Genomic DNA, 4,598 nt, shown 5'->3' with positions numbered 1-4,598 from the left:
AAACAGACCGATTCACATGCCGGCATGAAGAGATGCAATGGGAATGAAGAACGTTCATGCGGCACGCCGATATGTCATCCCAGATTTCATTGCCTCAAGAGCATCTGCGATCCTACGCGCTGGATATGCAGCAGTTGGTCTCCGAGCGTTGGCCCTCATGATGTAAGCAGCGTTCAGAAATGTGGGTTTGGGAATGGGGAGAAGGGATGTGCAGGCATATACTTCAGATCCTCTTCTAGTAGTACAATTGCATGAATTTGCACGTTTTTGAGTTGAAAAGGCGCACTATACATGAATTGAGATGCGCGGTCTCGGTCGAGCGCGCCAAAAATGGACTTCATCTGGCCCTTTTTCTGTACACAGCATCTCAAGACATACGTCTCACTCGGGCTGAGCAAAAGAGCGTCAAAAGTATTTAAAATATATGTTCGGCAATTACCGAGCGTTCGACAATTTGCACACCCCCCTTTTACCCTGGAAGAGTACTGCTCCCTTTGTTGCACAGTACAGTAAAACTTTACAGTACTGTAGTTGTTACAGATTCACTGCAGCGGCCACGTGAGAGCACCTGTGGGGGAGATTTGGGGTACTGTACAGGGTACAGTACCCAGGAGTGGCCCCAGGACCAAAGCCTTCAAAAGATGATTTTATTGGTCTACGTGTACGCCAGGTGTACACGTGTACAATCTCCATTTGAAGGGCGGCGGTCCTGGGAAGTGGAAGATGCTGGCGGCCCCTCTATAAGAGAAAGGGGCGCGCCGCGACACCCCGCGAGAGGGGGAGACAAAAAAGAAAAAAAACAACAACACCCGGACCGACCCCCCCTCTTGAAATAAACATCTCGCTTTTCTCTCTCCCCTACGCGCGCAGCCCCCCTTTTTAGCTGTCATCATGGTACTCTTGTGGAGGGGTGGGAAAGAAGACGGCTCCCTGTCACAGTGTGACGGGTCGAAGCCGGCCGACGTTCACAAGTTCTTCTTCGTCTTCGAGAATGTTGCCACCTCTGGCAAGTCGGACGAAGAAAGGGCATCTGAACTCCTTCGCTACCTGGAGGGAGATGCATTCGACTTCTTTTATCAAGCCTTTGTCAAGAACGGAGATATCAGTGCAGATGGCTCCGACTACCAGAAGGTCAAGAAGGCCTTGGTCGAGCGGTTCGCCCCGGTTGAATCACCTGAAGATGTGATTCGGGATGCCATGGCCGCTCGCCTTTCTTTCGGGGATCTCAGTGGGTCCCTTCGAAACTCAGACCGTCTCTACGAGAAGGCGGGATTCAACGACGAAGCGAAGTTCGGACTGCTTCGCAACGCCGTGATGGAACATCTCGAGTTGGCCCAGTTTGCCATCTATCGAGGTGCGAAGACCTACAAGGCCCTATTCGATGCAATCATGGACTTCTGGTCTGGTCGCTGCGCCTTTCAGGCGGCGGCGAACTCCTTGAGCAATTCGCGCTACCAGGGGTCAGAGAGCTCGCAAGTTATGTATGAGCCGAGAGGGCAAGGTGGGTCAAAAAGGGTCATGATGCCTTCAAAAGCTCCCTTGTCTCCACTCGAGACGAAGGTTGACGCTTTAGCTGATCGACTAGCCGATATTTCCCTTATTATCAAGAAGAATCAGTCGAGGGATGACGCAACAGCATTCCGCCCCGCCCACGATCGTACTTGTTCTTATTGCAAACGACCGGGTCATGGCGCTAATAGATGCGATGCGAATCCGCATAGGGACACGAAATGCCCTCGCTGCGGAAAATTTGGTCATTCAGAGACAAGCTGTTGGGCTAGAATTGGTCCACAGAGGGGAGGTAGCAGTGCCTACCCTCCTAAGAAGACCCAGACGGATATTGCCGTGTCGGGTACACAGACGGGCTCCGCAGGAAACCAGGTGAGTGTTGTGACGCACGAAGACCTCCCTCCTGACGAGAAGTTAGTGGCATCAGTCAAGAGAAACGCCGATGGAGAGCCGGTGGCCAAGACGCGAAAGGATGGTGGCGGCGAGGCAATCCCGTCCCTTCTCAACCCGCGTAAGTACTGGACTCCGAACCACATGAGGAAACCTCCTAAGCCCGGCCGTCGAACAAGAAAGAAGAGGACAAGTAAGAAGAACGCCGTCCAAGAACACTCGGGGAAGTACGACGTGGTTTCTTCCCTCGCGAACGCCCCCTCTGGTTTGACATTCGGTCAACTGATTCGAGGAGATGGCGACGAGGCTAAGAAAGAGATCCGTCGTTTGTTCAACAGTCGCCCTAGACGCCCCGTAGCTGCTTCGATCGGTACTTTGCCGAAACGTCTGAAAGTAGTTTCTGTACAAGTCTACGGGACACAAATGAGAGCGTTGTTAGACTCAGGAGCTATCCCTAATGTTATGAATGCGTCTGTGGCATCGAAGCTCTCTCTGTCTCCAAAGCCGACCTCGACGAAGATTACGGTCGCCAATGGACAAAAGACAACCTGCCTAGGTTCCATCGAAGAAGTTCTTGTCACGTTCAATGGCGCTGTTACTTCACTCAACTTCTTGGTTGTTGAAGGATCCCCAGTTGATATCTTAATCGGGTATCCAACTCTCGAAGAACTTCAAGCCTGCATCGATCTAGGTCACCAGTCTGTTAGTATGTTGATCGGAAACAAAACCGTGAAAATGAGTCTGGAGTTTGATCAAGTAAGTCCTATCGTCGCGGATTCGGAGACTGATAGTGAGGACTTCACTTCTGATGTCGAGTCATTCGCCTCACAAAATTCGTCGGAAGAAGAGACCTATGTTGTCGCCATCCTCGGCGATGAACCTTTCGAGCTAGACTTAACTCTGGACGACGCGATCGGAGAAAATGAGGAAGTAGAATCACCTGATTCGAATGTCATCAACAAGGCCGTGAGAATGCTTCGGGAAAAACTTGTGCATCTTGACAATGAAGCTCAAGCAGTCATCGAGACCGCCCTGATGGATAAGAGTATTGTTGCTACATCCCTTGACGACTTTCGGCCTGCTGAAGTCGCAATCAAGCACCATTTCGAGTTAGATGATACTAATCCGATCTATCACTCGGCGAGGAGAATGGCTCCCTTGCATAACGAAATCGTTCAGAAAGAGCTGGACAAAATGCTGGAAGCAGGAATCATCACGCCTTCCAGCGCCGCATGGTCCTTCCCGGTCGTCATCGTATCCAAAAAAGACGTGAATCCACGCTTCTGTGTTGATTACCGTTCTCTGAACCAGAAGATGAAAGCAGACAGATGGCCTTTGCCGAAAATAGAAGAGATATTTGATGACTTGGAAGGAAGTGCGTACTTCACTTCTCTGGATTTGTTCAGTGGTTACTGGCAAATTCGGGTGGCACAACAATGCAAAGAAATGACTACTTTCGTCTGTCGCTACGGGACGTATAAGTTCGAAGTCATGCCCAGGCGAAGATCAAGTTGCTCGGTCATGTTGTCGACAAAGGTGGGATTGCAGTTGACCCGAGCAAGGTCGAAATGATTCGGAATGCATCGATCCTGACCACTGCGACTGAACTTAGGAGCTTTCTTGGGTTAGCAAGCTACTACCGTCGTTTCATCTGCAAGTTTGCGGACATTGCTGCGGTATTCCATGCGGCTACATCCGTGTGGTATATCGCCAAGTGTCCACTAGTGTACATACTGTACTCGAACACCCAATGGTGTATGACAAGGACTGCATTGGTTAATTCCCAATTCGAAAGGTATTTACCTTATCGCCCGGTAAGTTGGGCAGCGCAATTCGCGTCCGTGTACGTACTGTACTCGAATCATACCGTCTAATGTATGATACTGGCGTTCCTCGCTGGCGCCCAAGTGCAGGACCGTTACTGCCCGACGTGTAGTCGTACTGTTACAGTCTGGCACTGTAAGAACGGGGACTACAGTAGTAGATATAATAAAGTAGGGAAGGGGAAGGACTCGAGGGGATCATCGATCAACACAGTGGCATCATCTCGAGGGCCGACCCCTTTGTCCCTTGGTTTTGTGCCTAAGTCTTTCGCCTGACTACGTTTTCGTCTTCCCTTTTTGTACATCGAGTACAACGAAAAGTACTCCACCGCAGGGGTAACGCACGACGAGCGCTCCGCATAGCGCCCGGATTCGTCCTCCGTGACGGCGTCGCCTCCGCACCGCGTCGAGTTACCCCGTCGAGGACGTCGATCTGCCTTTCGTGGCGTCGTTGTGTCGAACCCACAACGTTCTACCAAAACCTCTACCAACCAGCTACCGAACTCCCTTCTGTCTTGTTCTGTGGTTCTTACTACACGTGTGCATGGCACTCGTCGCGTCTCGCACGCCTCGAACTACAGTACGACGTGTCGCAGCTCCCGCTACCCGAAGCCGGTCGAGCGCGGCACGTTCTACTACAATCCGGAAACGGCAGATTGAAATGGACCGGAGAAATGCAAGAAGCCTTTGATGAACTACGCATAAAGTTAAATTCTCCACCAGTCTTAGCTTACCCAGACTTCGAGAAGCCCTTCGTCGTTGAGACGGATGCGTCATCGGTCTCCGTCGGAGCTGTGTTGGCTCAAAAGAAGGAAGATGGGAAAATACACCCCATCCAGTACGCAAGCCGTACTATGAATACATCTGAGCGCAAGT

Source organism: Chondrus crispus, genomic scaffold, assembly GCF_000350225.1.
Source record: "Chondrus crispus Stackhouse genomic scaffold, scaffold_44, whole genome shotgun sequence".
NCBI lineage: Eukaryota > Rhodophyta > Florideophyceae > Gigartinales > Gigartinaceae > Chondrus > Chondrus crispus.
This window is presented reverse-complemented; position numbering follows the sequence as displayed.